Source organism: Sus scrofa, chromosome 16 (assembly GCF_054392235.1).
Source record: "Sus scrofa isolate SSC_HxYL_T2T_F1_AM1 chromosome 16, Sscrofa_HxYL_maternal_Yorkshire_Landrace_v2.0, whole genome shotgun sequence".
NCBI lineage: Eukaryota > Metazoa > Chordata > Mammalia > Artiodactyla > Suidae > Sus > Sus scrofa.
In genome coordinates, this window is record NC_139398.1 from 40,549,428 (window position 1) to 40,570,022 (window position 20,595).

At 36.3% G+C, this 20,595-nt stretch overlaps 1 long non-coding RNA gene across 7 annotated transcripts in view; it reads left to right on the forward strand.

Moving 5' to 3' along the window:
* LOC102161640 (uncharacterized) overlaps positions 1-20,595 on the forward strand; it is a 729,975-nt gene that overhangs the window by 300,376 nt on the left and 409,004 nt on the right. Inside the window, exons 2-3 of one of the 7 annotated variants that reach the window (XR_014831264.1) lie at positions 17,137-17,191; positions 17,309-17,504. The exons of the other annotated variants lie outside the window; for them this stretch is intronic. This is a non-coding gene — a long non-coding RNA (uncharacterized LOC102161640). The remainder of the gene's footprint in view (positions 1-17,136; positions 17,192-17,308; positions 17,505-20,595) is intronic. 7 annotated transcript variants of the gene reach the window in all.

Below are 20,595 nucleotides of genomic sequence, written 5' to 3' on the forward strand. Positions count from 1 at the left end.
TCATCATCCTAAGGTAGCTTTCAGTAATAGATTCAATACTGTGATACATGAAACTGAAATATTTTATTTGGTGAGACTTCATTCTTCTTTGAGGTAATTATGAACAAAACCCAATATGTTCTTTTAGCAATAATTTTTATTGTTCAGTGACTGCACTTAAATGTAAATTAATTTGAAATACATTCTGCTTCAAGAACCAATAGATTTACTTGGCACATTTTGACTTAGTTTTGTGCCTCTCCATTATTTCCGCACCACAAAATTGGAATATGATCAAGTGTTTGTCTTAGGTTTTTCCATTCTCTAATTCCTTCTCATACACTTGAAGTCATTTTTATTAGTGGGAAGTTAAAGTATACTCCAGAAAATGAAAGTTATTTTTACCACAAAACACATGAATAAACAGACAAATAGCCCTTGTAGAAAATGATATAAGTATTTATTTATTACACTTAGGATGCTTCCAAGATGAATGTATGTGATTAGCAGAAAAATATGAAATCCTGTTTTTGCCCTTCATGAAATCACTTTTGGATTAGCTTTAAAAATATTCTTTATTCTTTAGTCATGAACTATGAATGCCTTAGGAAGGAGAAGGTCCTGTTATTCCATGAATTTAAAGGGCTCTGGAAGATGAGTGGTAAATTACGTAGACTACTCAGAGACAATCAATTTTTTGAAATGTACCAAATAATGCCCTGAAGAATGAATGAATTGGTGTCTTTTCTTCAGAGCTCAGTGTACTTTAGTGTTGATTTCATATAGCTTTGGGAGGTGGACAAGCTACCCCTTCTCTAATCTTTAGAAGACATTAGTATCTGGTAAATGAGAAGAATAATTAGCATCTTTATATAGTCAATCAAAACACTCAAACCTATTATTATTATTGGAAATTAAATGGCTAACCTAAAAAAAGGAGTTTTGTTTAATGGTATTGTAACTTTTTAAGCCCACAGGAATGCATTTATTTAGAACATTGGTTGTTTGTTCCTTCTTGAGTGCTTGGTCTGATGAACTGAAAAGGTTTTCCAAAGGACTGGGAACAGATCTTCATATCAGCTTCCAAGTCTTTTTCTTGAATCTCTTAACAGGGTTGCATACAAAGAATTAGATATCTCTGGATCCCATTCATAGCCTTGCTTTACTTTACCAGCAATTGGGAAGGGATCATATGAGTTTCTGTCAACACTAGCATGACCAATATATCATTGTGGAGTAGGCTTTTGACCTTGGTAAGCTTTTATTGGCAGCCTAACGTTTTAAAATAACTGCCAGATTTCAGGTCCATTATGCTGCCAAATGTTTTCATTAGGTTACCATAAAACTCTGATGTGTTCTTGTATTAAGAAGCAGTACTCACATTTGGAATTACACACAGAAAGTTAGAGCTGGAAGTGACCTTAGCAATTATCTAGTCTGGTCCTCATATTGCTGATGAGGAAGCAGAGGTCCAGAGGACCTGATTTGCCCAAGATCACAAAACGTTAATGGCAAAATCAGCCCTTAAAAATTTGTTCCCTCGGGCTTCAATTCCTTCTTATGAATGTCTGTAGTAGTCATTCAACTTTGCTGAATAGATGAAAGCAAAAGAAGAGGTGAGCAGATGGAAATAGGCCAATTAGTGAGGTATATCTGTTCATTGTTCTCACTCAAAACGTGGATTTGAAAGCATTTTTTGTTAGCATTTTTGGTTACAAGTCTTGGTTCATTTAAGGTTCACTCTTCAGTGCTTTTCCCCCTGATTTATTTAGTTGCTGAGAGACAATATAAATACAGCAAAATGCACAGATCTTATGTATATATCTGAAATTTGTATCAATATATATACTCCTGCATTCATCAGCCACATCAAGATAGGGAACATATCCAACACCACGGAAGATTCCCTTGTGCCTCTTTGCAGTCAAACCACATCTTTTACCTCTACCGGAAGAAATTACTATTCTGATTTCTATCATCATAGATGTTTTTGCTTGTTTCCAGAATTCACAGACATGAAATCATACAGTATGTACACTTTTGTGGCTGTTTGTACTCAACAAAATGTTTTGAGATTCTTCAAGTTGCAGTTGTATCAGTTGTTTGTTCCTTTTATTTTCTCTGTAATATCATTTTGTGTAAATTATATCAACACTTGTTTATCATTCTCCTGCTCACAAACATATGTGTTGCTTTCAGTTTGATCTTTAGAGTAAAGCTGCTATGAACATTTTTGTACAGGTTTTTTTTATTGACATATGCTTTTATTGATTAGGGGAATATACCGAGAGGTGAAATTGCAGAGTCATAAAGTAGGTGATGGTTAACTTGCTTAGAAACTACATGTAGTTTTCCAAATTGGTCATACCCTTTCACACTCCCACCAACAATATATGAACACTTTCATTGCTCCAAATTTTTGCCCAAATTTGATATTGTCATTCTTTTACATTCTGGTTGGTATGAGATCTCATTGTGGTTTTGATTTTCATTTCCTTCATGATTAATGACATTGAGCATTTTTTCATATGCTGTTTGGCCATTCTTCCATTTAGGTTTTTCTGTGAATGTTCATGCTTTTGCCCATGTTAAAAAAAAATCAGGTTTGTGTTTTTGTTTTTAATTTATGAGCTCTTTAACATATTTATTTATTATAAATATTCCCATTTCATTTTATTATTTTTTAAAATTTTTATATTTTTAATTTTATTGGAGTATTGTTGACTTACAGTAATCTATTAGTTTCAGGTGTGCAGCAAAGTGACTCAGTTATACGTATACATATATTAATTCTTTTTTAGATGCTTTTCCCATATAGGTTATTACAGAACATTGAGTAGATTTTCCTGTGCTTCCTTGTTATCTGTTTTTTGTTTTGTTTTGTTTTGTTTTTCTACAGCTTCATCTGTGGCAAATGGAAATTGCTGGTCTAGGGGTCGAATCAGAGCTGAAGCTGAGTCCTATGCTGCAGCTTACAGCAGTACCAGATCCTTAACTCACTGAACAAGGCCAGTGATCAAATTCTCATCACACAAATACAACACTGGGTCCTTAACCTGCTGAGCCACAATGGGAACTCTGTTAGTTAACATTTATATACTTCTATATATAAAATAGGTAGTCCAAACCTCCTAATTTATGCCTACCCCAAAGTTTCCCCTTTGTTAACCATAGTTTATTTTTGAAGTCTGTGAGTTTCTGTTCTATAAATAAATTCTCTTGTATCATTTTTAAAGATTGCACATATAGGTGATATCATAGGTATTTGTCTTTCTTTGTCTGACTTAATGTTGCTGAAAATGGCATTATTTTATTCTGTTTATGGCTGGGTAATGTTCATATATATATTATATATCTCATCTTTGTTATTCCTCTGTTAATAGACATTTAGGTTGTTTCCATGTCTTGGCTTTTGTAAACAGTGTTACAGTGAACACTGGGATACAAGTATCTTTTTTTTTTTTTTTTTTTTTTTGAATTATGGTTTTCTCTTGGATATATGCCCAGGAGCGGGATTGTTAGATCATATGGTAGTTCTGTATTTAGTTTTATTGAAAAAACTATATTATTTTCCGTAGTGGTTTTACCAATTTATATTTCTATCAACAGTTCCCTTTTCTCCACCCTCTCCAGCATTTATTATTTGTAGACTTTTTGGTGATAGCCATTCTGACCTGTGTGAGGTGATACCTCATTGTAGTTCTGATTTGCATTTCTCTATGTAATTAGTGATTATTAATAATAATTTTCAATGTGTAGTTTGAAGCTCTGATAAAATTCAATATATATTTTCTTTCATGGTTAGTGTTGTTAATTCTATGTTTTTAAAAAATAAATTTTACAATACTGGCTTTTACATTAAATTCTTGACTCACTATCTGAATAGAATTTGTATTACCACTTTCTTCTGAGCCCATGACCAGTGGAGAGAATAAAATGAAAAATGTATGATACATTGTGATATATTTGTTCTCTGCTATACTATAAATGGATCTATGCAGAAAGGCTTCTTTTCCTTATACTTCTTTTAAATAACTAAGTAACTAGTGAGAAAGGCCTATTATCCTTAGAGCTAAGATTTTCTCCTCCCTACATCATGTAATGAAAGTGACAGTGCTTATTCCTGCAATTCTTAAATTTCTGTAGTTTGATATAAAGCTCAAGTGGTTTTCCCTTGATTGTGCATTTCAAACTTATATTTAAGTATGTTTCTCTAGCTTATTTATGGCATCTAATGGCTAGTATTTGTTTTTGATAGCCAAATGTGATGCTTTTCATTCCACATTTGCAAATGTAAATTTAATCTCTTATAATCAAAATTTCCCTGCTCTGTAGCCAGGAGGGCATGGCAGCAAGAATACTTTGTGGTACCACACAGTTTATTATTACTTCTCATCTCTTTTCTGATGGCATCTAACACCTTTCTATTGACTCTATAAAATGCAAACCTAATTGTATTATTATCTTCTGTGCAATCCACTTGGATTGCTCTCAAGTCTGTGTACAAACTCAACATGCCCACAATTACATTTCTAGACCTACCCTCTAAGCACAATAGGTATCCTGGGTTACATTCTTCTAAACAACAAGCAAGCAAATCGGTCACTCTACCCTGATTACATTTCAGAGCCTTTGAACAGGATGATCTTATTGTAGCATCTAGAACACATCTTTCTTGACTGACATGCTTTTAGACATGCCTTAGATTTCATCGAGGCCGTTTTTTTTTTTTTTTTTTTTTTTTAGGTTTTTATACCTTCCACCCTGCTTATTTTTTATTTTATTTTATTTTAGTCTTTTGTCTTTTTTTTGTTGTTGTTGTTGTTATTTCTTGGACCGCTCCCGCGGCATATTGAGGTTCCCAGGCTAGGGGTCTATTCGGAGCTGTAGCCACTGGCCTACGCCAGAGCCACAGCAACGCGGGATCCGAGCCACGTCTGCAACCTACACCACAGCTCACGGCAACGCCGGATCGTTAACCCACTGAGCAAGGGCAGGGACCGAACCCGCAACCTCATGGTTCCTAGTCGGATTCGTTAACCACTGCGCCACGATGGGAACTCCTCGAGGCCGTTTTAAAAAGACATATATATCTCCAGTCAACCTTACTCCTTAATTTCTACTCAGCTCACCATATATTGAAGATCGTTAATAACATAATTTTCTTTCTTTTTTTGTCTTTTTAGGGCTAAACCTGCAGCATAAGGAAATCCCAGGCTAGGGATTGAGTCAAAGCTGTAGGTGCTGACCTACACCGTAGCCTCAGCAACGCTAGGCCCACTGAGTGGCTAGATCCAAGACCCACTGAGTGAGGCCAGAGGTCGAACCCATGTCCTCATGGATGGTAGTAGGATTTGTTACTATTGAGCCACAGTGGGAAGTTTCAGTAATTTTCAAATGATGAAAATAAATTCTCTTATATTACAACTTGGAATATGAAAAAGAACATTACACATAAATACAGTCTTACCCACAATTTGGAGACACCTATTGTGACTGTTTGCTTGCAATTCTTTTAAATCTTTATTCTGTAGCGTATTTACACTTAACCTGAGAAAACTGGGAATTGGGTAAAATGGGAATTCCAGAATGAGGAACTAGAATAAGCATACAAGAAGAAAAACTTCTTCTTCTTGTGTAAGTAAAACAATGACTTTTCAAATTTACTTGAAGATTAGAACTTATAAATGAAAGCAGTGGGTGATAAATTGTGCCATGTTGATGGAAGACAGACTAAGGAGGGATTTGGATAACAAACAAGGAACTTCAGCCTTTATCTGATAGGGTTTAGGGAACAAAGTTCCTGGATGGGTTCAACTGGAAGAAGATGAGATAGTGCTAGAATGAATTGAAGACAGGCAGAGACTGGGGTCAATAAGACAAACAGAACAATTTCAGTTTCCCAGCAGAGGGGCAATAAGGATTGTTGAAGTGGGAGAATGATGAGGCAGGGAAGAAAGAAGCATTATTTCACATTACTGACATAAGAGGGAGGAAATGACACCAAGAATTTGGACATGGTTTTTCAGGTAGCAGAAAAAGGAATTTAGGGAAAAGGAATGGTTGGGGAGAGAATATTTAGTTCTGGGGCACTATTTGGGCTTGGTAGATGTGGCTGAAATTTCAGCTTCATCACTTACCCAGCTTTATGACACTGAGCATGTATAACCTCACCAAGTCTTTCTAAATTCACTTTCATCATATGTTGAAATGAAGCTAATAGTACTTGTCTCAAAGAATTGTTCTGAGGAGTATGATGTAGAATATATAAAAGTACTCAGTACTTTTGGGTCTGAGGTACAGTGAAATATTAGATTGTCCAGTAGACAGTTTTCTCTGTATTACAGCATTTTATAAGCAGTCATAACTGGGGTATAGGCAGTTCAATGAGCTGTTATTATCCTATGCTTATGCTTAAATTATTTCACTCTTTTGGGAATTGAATTTCTCCCAACTTTAGCTATTGTAGATACAATTAAAGTGAATATCCTTGTATACTTTTCCCTTCTCTTAACTTCTCATTTTCGTCATTACTTACTAGAGGGGAACCCCCCAGCCAAATGGCCAAGTAACTGGTCAAAATTTATAGGGTTTCATTTCCTGGAAAAATAACATTCGATTTCCTTACACATTCCAGAATTGTGCATATGCTCTGACTATGCCTGCTAGATGAAAAGCTGAAATCCTAAAATGTTCATCTTCCAACATTTTCCAGCCTGTGGTTTGTCTTTGGATCAGCAATAATTGCCTGGACAGCTATAATGACTTCATTAATTTTTGTTTGTGTTCTGTGTTCCTTATGCAGTGATGGAAGAAATGCATCTCCTGTGTCAAAATCTAAATGTGCTTGTCTGAAATGAACAACTGCATCTGTTATAAACACTCCTGATATAAAATTCAGATTGTATTAGGTATTTCCACATAATCATCAGGGCAACAAAACTGAAGTTTAGCCAAAACCATTATACCAGCTTCAAAATCAGGAATATTTACATTTGAATGTATTTTTAAAGCTGAATTGTCAACATATTTTTGTATTATCAGATGCCAAAAATTTCTGTTTTTCAGTACTACGTGCATATTCACAACTGACAGCTAAGCTAAAGCACCAATCAATTGTGCTGTATTAATTTGTAATCTAAAAAGGTAGTTAACATCTTAGAGATGCTTTTGGAAGAGCTTGTCCAGTCACTGTTGTATATGTATTTCAGATGACTTCTGCTTTCAATCTTGTGTCCAATATTATGGTCTTAAACAAAATTTCTTGTTTGTTTCATATTTGCAGTTGAATCCTTCAGGGTTCTAACATTATTATATAAAATGCTTCATGAAGTTTGGTGGCATCTGTAGGCTAGGCTATGTCAGTCTACTCTATATTGTCCCACTTTAATAAATGTGCTGCCAGGGACTGCTGAGTTGATTTTTAAAACATTTTTATGTCATGAGCCAAGTCTCCTAAGTTTCTATATCATGTGCTCTGCATGGAGTGGTTTCTCAGTTGAAGATTATGATGAATATCACATTTATTAAAGTAGTATTTTATAAAACACTCTACTAAAGAACTTTCTTAATCTTATCTCCATAAGAACCTTATGATATTAGTAATGTTATCACTGTATTAGAGGAAAAAACAGACTTAGTAGAGTTAATGAGCTGTTCCACCTATTCATAAGTGCTATAGCTCAGACTGGAACTAAGCTGTCTGGTTCCAAACCTCTCTGAATAACTATCTTAATCTATTGTTTATCATAATATGCTATATTATACTTACATTATATTAATGGACTATATTATATTATATATGTCCATTTATAGACACAAATATACATGTATCACAAATATAAATATCATATACACACTATATATATACACACATCATTAATACAACATGTTAACAGAAAACTAAATTGTCCTCCAACATTCTGCAAAGCTTAAAGTGTCCTACAGATTTGTGTTGCTTCTAGCAAACATTTTCATGCTCAAAAGCTGAGAAGTAACATAACTTTGGGGAACTTTATAACATTCAGTGTCAATTTCTTAGAATCCATTGTAATTACTTTATATTTAAATGTTGGGTTAATTAAACACATATATACATATACGTACTTCACAATATATTTTAACCTTGGCTTCGTAAAATTTAGTACACTTAGCTACACTGCGCAGTGGCTAGATGTGGGATCTCAGTTCCCAGATCAGGGATTGAACCTGGGTTGCAGAGTTGAAAGCAGCAAGTTCTAACCACTAGAATACCAGGGAACCCCTAGGACATTTTAATTTGGAATTACAGCCGACCTTTGAACAACATGGATTTTAATTTCACAGGTCCATTTATACCTGGATTTTTTTTCTATTGGCTGGGTTTTATTTTTTATTTTAGTTTTTATTGTAGTTGATTTATAGAAATGTTCTGCCAATTTCTGCTGTACAGCAAAATGACCCAGTTATACATATATATACATTCTTTTTTTCATGTTATCCTCCATCACGTTCCATCACAAGTGATCAGATATAGTTCCCTGTGAGATACAGCAAGATTTCATTGCTTATCCACTCCAAATGCAATAGTCTGCATCTACTAACCCCAAACGCCCAGTCCATCCAAGTCCCTCCCCCTCCCTCTTGGAAACCAAAAGTCTGTTCTCCATGTCCATGTGTTTGTTTCTTTTCTGTAGATAGGTTCATTTGTGCCATATATTAGATTCCAGATATAAATGATATCATATGGTATTTGCCTTTCTCTTTCTGACTTACTTCACTTAGTATGAGAATCTCTAGTTCCATCCATGCTGCTGCAAATGGCATTATTTTATTCTTTTTTATGGCTGAGTAGTATTCCATTGTGTATATGTACCCCATCTTCTTAATTCATTCATCCGTCGATGGACATTTAGGTTGTTTCCATGTCTTAGCTGTTGTGAATAGTGCTACAGTGAACATACAGGTGCATGTATCTTTTTCAATGAAAGTTTTGTCTGGATATATATGCATAGGTGTGGGATTGCTGGGTCATAATTGTAGTTCTATATTTAGTTTTCTGAGGTACCTCCATACTGTGTTCCATAGTGGCTGTACCAATTTACATTTCCCACCAACAGTATAGTAGGGTTTCCTTTTCTGCACACCTTCTCTTGCATGTTATTTGTAGACTTACTAATGATGGCCATTCTGATGGGTGTGAGGTGGTACCTCATTGTAGTTTAATTTGCATTTCTCTGATAATTAGTGATGTTGAGTAGGTTTTCATGTGCCTGTTGGCCATCCATATGCCTTTTTTGGAGAAGTGACCTATTCCCGTCTTCTGTCCATTTTTCAATTGTGTTGTTTGTCTTTTTGCTATTGAGTTGTATGAGTTGTTTGTATATTTTGGAGATTAGGCCCTTGTCAGTTTGAAACTATTTTCTCCCATTCCATAGGTTATATTTTTGTTTGTTTTATATATTTTTTTCTGTGCAAAAGCTTTTAATATTAAGTCCCATTGGTTTATTTTTGTTTTTATTTCTATTGCTTTGGGAGACTGACCTAAGAAAACATTTGTACAGTTGATGTCAGAGAATGTTTTGCCTATGTTCTCTTGTAGGAGTTTTATGGTATCTTGTCTTATGTTTAAGTCTTTAAGCCATTTTGAGTTTATTTTTGTGCATGGTGTGAGCATGTTACAATTTATATTTTTAATCTCTTTGATACTATTACTGTTAAATATACCAGGTTCTTGTTAAAGCAGAAGGTTTTTTCTTGAGCCTGTCTGTCTTGACACCTTACAGTCCAGGAAGTGTGGAATTTCCTCATCTGATCACATGCCATTGAATAATTCCAATAAATAATGCTAAATGCTTGTTGGAATCATTACAAAATTTTGTGGTAAACCCTTTTCATCTTGGTGTCTTGTTGTTAATATTTTTAGTGATTTCTCCTTCCTTCCTTCTTCTCTCTCTCCCACCCTCCCTTCCCTTCCTTCCTTTCTTCCTCCCTGTCTCCCTCCCTTCCCTCCCCTTCCCTTCCCTTCCCTTCCCTTTTCTTTCCTCTTCCCTTTCCTTTCCTTTCTTTCTTGGGAATAAAGTTGTCTGTGAGAGCTTAATTCTTTTCCCAGTAAGATAGAATCTTAAAATTTATTGATTTCAGATGATCATGTTAGACTAGATTTAGAGAGGTATAATATTTTGCAAAACTTCCCAGAAAATCTTTAGCCATTGGTATTTAGTTTAAGCTAAACTTCTCTTTTTGACTTTAGTGTTGTAGAGGCCAATGATATAATCTTTTGCCATATAGCAATAGATTGTTAAAGCTATATTTAGAATAAGCAATTTTTCTAGAAGTTTAGAATTCTAATACTTTAAAAACTACATCTTAGTATTCACTTAATGAGAAAACACATGAGTAGGAAAAGATAACTGTGAGTTCCATTACATTTCAAAAGATTTATATGAATCACAGCCATATGTGCATACATCTAGAAGCAGCGCAACATGTGAGGCATTTTTTCCACCTACAGTCAATTCTTTGTGCACAGAGATTCAAGGATACCTTATACTAATCTATAATGTCTCTCCTCACTCCCCCAATAATGGCCAACCAATTGGGAAACTCTACAATTGAAATTTTTAGATGAGTGCTATAAATATCTCAGGAATTAAACTAATAAAATTGTTTGCTAATCTTTGAATGCAGCCTCTTTCAGTCCTACAGTATTAGACCTTAGAGCCATAAATTTTCCTTCCCCATCTAGCCTGCACATGGTAGGCACTAAATAAGTATTAGTTGAGTCAATGACTGGATGAATATTTGAATGATGGCTATGAGTGCATGATGTCCTACCGTTGTTTTGGCAAAAGTTTGGAAATAGACTCCCAGCTGGGAACTGAGTAATCTCACCAGGAACCTAATGTCCTCGAACCAGAAGAAACCAAGAACTATTTCATGAAGTTGGACATGATGCCAAATTATTCACCCACAGTTTGTGTTGTGCCAGGAAATATATTAAAACAATTTTTTCTCCTTGTCCAGTTTTTCAGTCATAGTGATTTTTTTGGGGGGTAGAGGGGAGGCAGTCTGAGGAAATATAATAGTCTTGGTCTTTTTGTGTATTTCATCATTTGTAGATATATGAAAATGTTAACAGAAATGAACAGTCAAAAGGAGAAAGCCCAATTATGCCTCTAAAGAAATACCTCTGATCTGCCTTCTTTTCTTAACTCTTCTGCCTTCTTCTCCAGTTCTGTCTTGAAACACCTGGTACGCTCATTTGATCTTTTATCTTTGTATCTAGGATCTGCACTGTGCTGTTGCTGGGGTACTACGGGACATCTCTATATATTTGAAGGATTTGCATTAAATTCGGGATATATTCCCTTCTATATTATATATTATAATAATATGTACACAGCTTCCTATTTGCTATCCGTCTTTAGTTATGTTTCTGTCTCCCTGTATATGTATTTGGATGCCCTCTTTGAAAGGCTTTCCTAACTGTGTAGCTTCCTTTGCTATTAGGGAGGGCAGTGGAGTTTAGGTGAAGCCCTTTCAGTTGGTAAGTAAACAGATTCATTTACTGGCATTCCTAAATTATTTTAATTCTTCATGTACAACTCTTTAATCTCTGTCTTCAACTTAAAGGGAAAACTGATTGTGGTTATTGCAGGAGTACTTTGTTTATTTTTATAAAAATAGTATGTGACTTTTGTTGGAAATGTGGTAAAGTTTAAAGTAGAAAATAAAGATCACTCATGATCCCCCTACTTAGTGAAAAATTCTTTTAACATTTTAACATTTCCTTTCAGCCTTTTTTCTATGCATTTTTGTCTTGTTAGATGAAGATATAGTATCTTTCTTACTTTCCCCATATAATGTTTTTCAAACCCTTAGTATTTTAAGTCATTATGAACTCTTTGTAAATATATTTTAATGGTTTTGTAGAATTTTATTTGGACCTACTGTATTTTACTTAACTGTTGTCCTAAAGTTGAACTTTTCATTTGTTTCCAGATTTTATCAATTAAAAATAATGTTCTGAGTTTTTTTCTGCTTTATTCCTATATCTGTATTTCAATTTATTTTCCCAAAGTTAATCAAATCTTAATCAAATCCAGCAGAATTACTGGATGAGTGGATATCAGTATTTTTGGCTGGTTGATACACATTTGATAAATTATGCTTTCCTGAAAAATTATGCAGTTCATAATCTCATCAGTAGATTGCCTAGCTAATTGTTTTGTTCAGTAGTATTAAGATTTTACTGACCCTTTCAATTTGAGGGCAAAAAAAGTACTTCACTAGTTGTGTTCACATTTCTTTTTCTTTTCTTTCCTTTTTTTTTTTTTTTTTTTTTTTTGGCCACACCTATGGCATGAGGAAGTTCTTGGGCCAGGGATTTAACCTGATCCACAGTTACAACCCATTCCATAGTGCTGAATCCTTAACCTGCTGTGCCACAAGGGAACTTTGAATACTCATATTTCTTTGATTCTTACTGAACATGAACTTTTTTTCTCATTTGGTTTTTACAGTTCTCTTTGAATGGACCATTTATCTATAAGGATCTTCGTGTTTTGTTTTTATTACATTAATTTTTTCATGTTTATGTTTTTTGAGGATAGTAATATATACATTTTCATATTTAAATCTATTGATGTTTTCCTTTGTTATTTTCCCCTTTGCTATATGTTTAGGAGGTACTTTTCAATCCAAAGATGAGAGCTATTCACCAAGGTTTTCCTTTTTTTCTTTTCTTTATGGGTTGATTGTCTACTTTTATAATTAATTCTGACTTGCAGGGTTCAGAGTTTAGTTTGGGGATATTACTCACACCCCACCACCCACCTAACTAATCATCTTATTCCTTTTGTTCCTTCCATTTTGTGATGCCATGCTCATAATGCCTTACATTTTTATCATAGTAGGCCATCAGATAAGGTGGTACTTGGAAATTTCCTTAGTCTTTCCCTCTCTTGACCTCATCTTTTGAGGATTTGCTCATTTGAAATTTTTTATGTGCCACTCTGCTCCTCTTTTGGCTCTGTTTTTTTCCCTTCTGTTTTTAATTTGCATTTCTGCACTTTTTGAAATTTTCAAAAAATTAATGCATATGTGAGTGCTTCGAGGCAGCTGCACTGTTATGTTCATCATTGTATTCCCTGTGCTCCTATTAAATTTTTAAAAGTATAACATTAAAACAGGTTCTTTTAGAAAACTCAGAAGATAAGGAAAGCACAAAGAAGAAAATAAATTTTTCTTATCCACTCAAATATGTCATGGTATTATTAAGTATTATACTCTATAGAATTTACTAGAAAGTGTCTGGTATATGTAATATGTTCTAGTTTCATTGATTTACAAGCAGCTCTTCAGTTTTGCTGGCACCACTTGATGGAGAGACTGTCTTTTTCCCATTTTATATTCTTGCCACCTTTGTTGAAGATTAATTGACATAGGTGTCTGTGTTTATTTCTAGGTTCTCCATTTTGTTCCATTGGTCTATATGTCTGTTTTGGTGCCATCACCACACTGTCTTGATTACTGTAGCTTTGTAATATTGTCTGAGGTCTGGGAGAGTTAGGTTTCCAGCTTGCTTTGTGTCCCTCAGGATTGCTTTTATGGTTCCTTCAAAATTTTTGGATTGTTTGTTCTAGTTCTGTGAAAAATGTCATGGGTAATTTGATAGGGCTTGCACTGAATCTGTAGATTGCTTTGGGTAGTATGGCCATTTTAACAATGTTAATTTTTCCAGTCCAGGAGCATGGAATATCTTTCCATTTTGTTGAATCCTCTTTAACTTCCTTGCTTAATGTTTTCTAGTTCTCAGTATATAAGTCATTCACCTCCTTGGTCAGGTTTATTCCTAGGTATTTAATTCTTTGGGGTCTGATTTTAAAAGGTATTGTATTTTTATATTCCTTTTCTAAAATTTCATTGTTAGTATACAAAGGTGCAACCAATTTTGAATGTTAATCTTGTATCCTGCTACCTTGCCTAATTAATTGATCAGTTTGGGTAGTTTTTGTGTGGAGTCCTTAGGGTTTTTATGTACAGCATCATGTCATCTGTATAGAGTGACAATTTTACCTCTTCTCTTCCAATTTGGATACCTTTTACTTCTGTCTGATTTTTGTGGCTAGGACTTCCAATACTAGGTTGAATAAAAGTGGTGAGAGTGGGCATCTTTGTCTTGTTCCAGATATGAGCAGGAGGCTTTCAGCTTTTCTCCATCGAGTATTATATTTGCTGTGGGTTTGTCATAAATGGCTTTTATTGTGTTAAGGTATGTTGCCTTGATACCCACTTTGGTAAGAGTTTGCCTTATAAATGGATGCTGGATTTTGTGAAATGCTTTTTCTGCATCTATTGAGATGATCATGTGGTTTTTGACTTTTCTTAATGTAGTGGATGATGTTGATTGATTTGCATATGTTGAACCATCCTTGTGAACTTGGGATGAATCCCACTTGCTTGTGGTGTATGATCTTTTTTATATGTTGTTGGATTCAGTTCGCTAAAATTTTGTTGTGAATTTTTGTGTCTATATTTATCAAAGATACTGGCTTTTTTTTTTTCAGTAGTATCTTTGTCTGTTTTTGGTATTCAGGTGATGGTAGGTAGCTTCATCCCGTTTCTTTTTACATTTTTTTTTTTTTTTGGTCTTTTTGCTCTTCTAGGGCTGCTCCCATGGCATATGGAGGTTCCTAGGCTAGGGGTGTAATGGGAACTGTAGCAGCTGGCCTACGCCAGAGCGACAGCAACGCTGGGATCCAAGCCACATCTGCGACCTACACCACAGCTCACAGCAATGCCAGATCCTCAACCCACTGAGCAAGGCCAGGGATCAAACCCGCAACCTCATGGTTCCTAGTGTTTGGCAGTGGCAGTGGCAGGGCATGTGCATTCCCAGGGGAGTGAGAGCAACAGTGGGTGGTACTCAGTTTCAGCACCCTCCTCTGTGCTGACCTCTGTGGTGCTGTTCCTAGACCCCTTTTGGTAGTTGACCATGCCCACCTCTGAAGTCTGAGATGACTCAATTTTCCCCTGATGCCTGGAGACTACATAAGACTCACTCCATTGCACTTAGCCCACACAAGAGGTGCCTTGCCACCCATAATCCCGCCCTCTTAAGAGTCTGCACATGTGCAGAGAAAGATATCCCTACAGCAGTCTTTCCTTCCTCCTCTTGTCCTCCCCAACAATGTTGCCTTGCTTCTTTTGCAGGCCCAGACCTCCTCCTGGGTTCCCTTGGCTTTGGTGTTCTGCTCCCCAGCCCTTGGCACACTGCTCCCTAGCCCCTCTGGCTGTTTCCCCAGAGGCAACCCTACTCCTCTTCCCGGAACTGACCTCTGAAGCCTGAGTTTCAGTGCCCAGCCCCCACCTGAGCATTTCAGACTGTGGTGTCCTGCGAGGTGGTACTTATGGTCTGTGCAGTTCTCTCTCTGCTTTGCCCTCCTCAGTCCAGCTGTTGCAGGCTTTGAGTTCCCTCCATCTCAGTCCAGCTGTGGCAGGCTGATCTCCTCATCAGGAGTCTTCCCAGGGTGTGTGTTCCTTTGCTCTTTCACAGCTTCTTCTCAGGAGTGCTAGTCCTGTTCTTATTCCTTTCTCTCTCTCTCCTTTTCCTTTTGTTCTACCCAGTTATGTGGATGTTTTTTTGCCTTTTTTGGAAGTTTAAGGTCTTCTGTAAGGGTTCAATAGATGTTCTGTGCAAATCATTCTACATGTAGATGGTTGTTTTTTTTTTTTTTTTTTTTTTTGATGTGTTTGTGGGAGAACGTGAATGTGACATCTTACTCCTCCACCATCTTGATCCTGCCTGGATTTTTTTTTTCCCAGTAAATACCTACTACAGTACTGCAAAACTTGTATTTGGTTGAATCCACACATTCACAACTGTGAATATTGGAGGCCTGATTGTAAAGTTACTGGCAGATTTTAGGTTATGGGGAGGGTGGGAGCCCTTAACCCCTGAATTATTCAAGAATCAATTATACATATTGTCCATAATTTTATAAAAATCTACAATAGTTACCAAAAATGATACTATTTAAAAATAAGTATTTGGCGTTATTTTTATCAGTGATTATCAATTGTTTACTTTCAGGCTTTGCAATAAATCTCTATTCAAAATATCCCTTAGTAACCTTCTAATTGGCTTATTATATACTCTCTAAACTTTGAGCTTTCATTTAGGTCTGTTAATATTGTCATTGTTCACAGCCTTAGAAATTTTAACTGTGATGTAACTGCTTTGTATATAGCCTTATCCTTATAATGTTCCCACTATGGACTATAGGAATTTAGCATCTGTTAGAGGATTATTGAATGAGTCCTTCCTTTTGGAATATTTGCAATCTACCAGGTAAACTATGTCCCATTTCTGGGATACCAAAGAAGATTATAGAAATTAATTTTTTTTAATCTATGATAGTTTGCACACGTGCTCTTCACTATTTTCTTAGTTAAAAGACATTTTATTTATTTATTTATTTTTGTGTTTTTCCCTTTTTTAGGGCCGCTCCCACAGCATATGGAGGTTCTCAGGCTAGGGGTCGAATCAGAGCTATAGCCACCGGCCTGTGCCAGGGCCACAGCAACGTGGGATCCAAGCTGTGTCTGCAACCTACACCACAGCACATAGCAATGCCAGATCCTTAACCCACTGAGCAAGGCCAGGGATCGAACCTGCAACCTCATGGTTCCTAGTCAGATTCGTTAACCACTGCGCCACGACGGGAACGCCAAAAGACATTTTAAAGATCAGGTTTAAGATTAGCAGTTATGTGGCAAAATTATTCTAGAAGTATACTTAAAACATACTTCTATCTATACATCAGGATTTGGCTATACTTTTATTTTTTATTAATTTTTAAAATTTCTCCAATACACATTATTTTTTTTTTTCTACTGTACAGCATGGTGACCCAGTTACGCATATGGTTTGGCTATACTTTTAAAGTCAGCAAACACTGCCTCAATAGACTAATCCAGTTTATATCAGTTTGGTTAAAAATTATGTATTTACATTTGGCAAAATTCTTTAAATTTACTGCATAAATCATGTCTATAGGGATTTCATTGATTTTTATTTAAAGTATTTAATATTTTCCAACTCAAAGAGAAAACCCCCTAGCCCATTAATATATTTCTATTAACTACTGAGTCTTTTATTTGATCTCTTTGTAGTACTTGAATGAATTATATCAAGTGTTCCTTCCTTCTCCAGTCATCTTGGATTTATGTAAGTAGATGCTAGAAGACTTAGATTACAAATTACCAATCTTTCATGAGAAACTCTTAGTTTTGTGGGGGTGATTATATAATGGTAATTGGGAATTTTTTTATTTTTGCTTTTTAGAGCCCTATCTATGGCATATGGAAGTTCCTGGGCTAGGGATTGAATCAGAGCGGCAACTGCTGGCTTACACTGCAGCCATAGCAACACCAGATCTTTGCTGTGTCTGTGACCTATACCACAGCTCATGGCAGTGCTGGATCCTGAACCACTGAGTGAGGCCAGGGATTGATCCCACATCCTCATGGATGCTAGTCAGGTTTGTAACCCGCCGAGCCACAATGTGGCTCAGAAACTCCCATGTGGTCAGAAAATTCTGAAGTGAGTAAATGTTGGCTACTTCACCACTCCCTCTCCAGTTTAATTAAAGCAAGTTTTACACAGAAACCTGCAGCATGTACAGAAATTCATTAAGCTAACAATCTCAGTTAAGAGAGAATAATTTACATAACCTTATTCTATAAACTTGATGAAACTCCTGACTTTTTCCTTTTGGGAATTCTTCCTACCTTCTTGCATGAAAGATCATTAGAGGGAGACACAGCAACATTTCAGAGGAAGAACTCTGCTACACTGACTTGTGAGCATTAAGCCTATGGAAATCTTCCTAAATTAATGGCTGGTTGCAGGACTATGCATTAAACCTCCAGCAGTATCCCTAAAGAGGACGGAGGACAGTTTTTATAAGATTATTATAACCTGTCCATGAAAGTATAGGAGATTAGCTCTAAAATACTTTGAGCCAGTTCACTTTCCTTGAATAACTTTTGTTTCAGTTAGTTATCTAAATGTATCCTCCTAACAAGGAAGCCTTTAATTTTACCAATAAAGACACATTTTGACATTAGTATGCAATTGACAGTGTTCCATTTTTAAGTGATATGTGAATAAGAGAAACACATGTAGGAGTCTGGACTATTTAGTATGAAAACTAAACATTCTTGGAGTATGGATCTTGAATAGGGTAAATGACTATGGGTAGAGTTAAAGTTTAAGCTAATTAATATGTAACATTTAATATAAATCATATATAGATTCATATAGATATCATTTCGTTTCAGAGTAACATCTGTGAAAGAAAAAGTAGAAGAAGGAATGTATAGGAGGAGCTCTCAGATTGCACTACCAATCAGACAGGCTAGTGAGGAGTGTAGAGCAAAGATAGCCCAATGGATAGAGGAGTCAGCCATTGGGTGAAAATAGTGAGGCCCTTGTATCATGATTTGTTCATTAGTTGGAGGCAACTCCAAGAAGACTCTGACCTTATTTATCACTGCCTTGATCAGCCATTACTGAGAATGGCTCTAAGATTACTGTAACCAGGATAAGATTGAGATGGATGCTGGAGAAACTAGCAGCTGGAGTATGGTGTTGCTTCCAGGTCTTGTGCTTCTTCATGATAGGAGATGGAAGATGAAGCATTTTTGTCTTTCACTTTGGAGGGGATATCATGATATCCCTGAATAGTGGATCCTTAAAAATTATTGAAATTAGAGAGGCCTGCTATTCCCGTTGTGGTTCAGTGGGTTAAGAACCCAACATAGTGTCTGTGAGAATGTGGGTTCTATCCCTGGCCTCACTCAGTGGTTAAAGATCCATTGCCACAAGCTGTGGCATAGATCACACATGTTGCTCAGATCTGGTGTTGCCATGTCTGTGGTGCAGGCCTCAGCTGCAGCTCTGATTTGACCTCTTGCCTGGGAACTTCCATATGCTGCAGGTGTGGCTGTAAAAGGAAGGAAAAAAAATTACAAGGGCCTAAATTAAGAAGGAAAAAAATGACAAAGGCCTATATTTCCACAAAGTTTGTCCTCATTATTTGGAAAACATGGATCTCATTAAGGCCTCTAGCATGCATGGTAACCTCTTAAACTGATTGGTTAGCATGATGTCGTTGGTATAATGGATCAGTATAGTGTTCTGTGAGATGGACATGGATCAGTATAATGTTTTGTGGGATGGACAAGCTGATGGATGTTTGTCTACAGGCTCTGTATCTCCGGATAAAATTATGTCAGAGGCCAAACTATCAATGTTCTTGTTAATTACCTATGTATGGAAACTATTTCTAATCCCCTTTCTTGATTTAGATAGAAAGAATGCATTCCTAGTATCAGTGGCCATATACCATGTGCCCGAGGCCATATTAATTTGCTCTAGCAATGATGCCATGTCTGCTTGACAGCTGCAAACAGGGCTAATTTTTACTTGGCTGAGTTCAAAATCATTCTTCATGATCTATCTTCTTTCTCCAGTGTCCAGACTGGTGAATTAAATGGGAATATTAAATGACATCTGCATCCTTTAGGTGCATCTTTTAGATATTTAAAAGTGGCGTAAATCTCCACCAGATTCCCAGATTGTATGTTCCTTGTGATTTACTTTTTAAGCTGAAGTGTGTTCATGGGCAACATTCAAAGGCTCTCCCTTCACCTTTATTACATTAGCTAAGGCCCATGTGTTCTTGTACATCCATACCAACTATATATTTCAAGTTTGGAGAAATAATCCCTGGGTGGGTCTGTGAACCCCAATAGACACACTTTACATCGGACTTTGACCAGGATCCTATTTATTTCCTAGCTCCTCAAAGCTCCTAGTCTACCAGATGCACAATAGTGACATTTTGAGTGTCCAGCTATCAATGTCTGATACCTTGGACCCTGTGCCATATGTCTTCTGAATGTCAGGTATTACCCTTTTTCAGTGTATAGCCACATAAAAAATAATGGCTCTAGGTCCCCTTGTGGAAGAACTGGAAAAATCCATTTCAGTGTTTACTTGCCACGCACAGTGTTACAGGTCCCTTTACCTTCGGCACCTGGGGATTGGATCTTTAGCAGATCCTGCATTTGAAAACTACCTCAGGCCTAGATGTAGGGTAAGGAATTAGGAATTTTTATTGGAACAACTGCTCATTGGTTCTTGGTTTCTTTGCATTATATATACACTTAGTTCCTTTGCTGGTTACCCATCTAGTTTGACCCTAGAATGCTGTGTTGTATTAGCCATCTCTATTATTCTCAACAGGTGAGACCCTCTTGGCTGCCATTTAGAGTTGTTAGTTCTTACTGTAATTACAACCCACCGATAGCTGAGGGTAAGGCCACTTAACTTGACTGCTATTGCTTTGGGGTGCTGTTGCTTCATGGTTATCAGTGAGCCAAGTTCTCTGATAGCCTGATCTACAGTTAGCCCTGGCCTGCAAAGGAGAGCCACCACTAAACTTAGTGATGCTGGAACCCCTCTCACCAGTGCATTCCTGTGATCTTGGTGAATGGTATGATCTCAGATTTATGGTCTCTCCTGTGGAATGTAATCCTCTGCTAGCTCTTTGGTCTTAACAAACA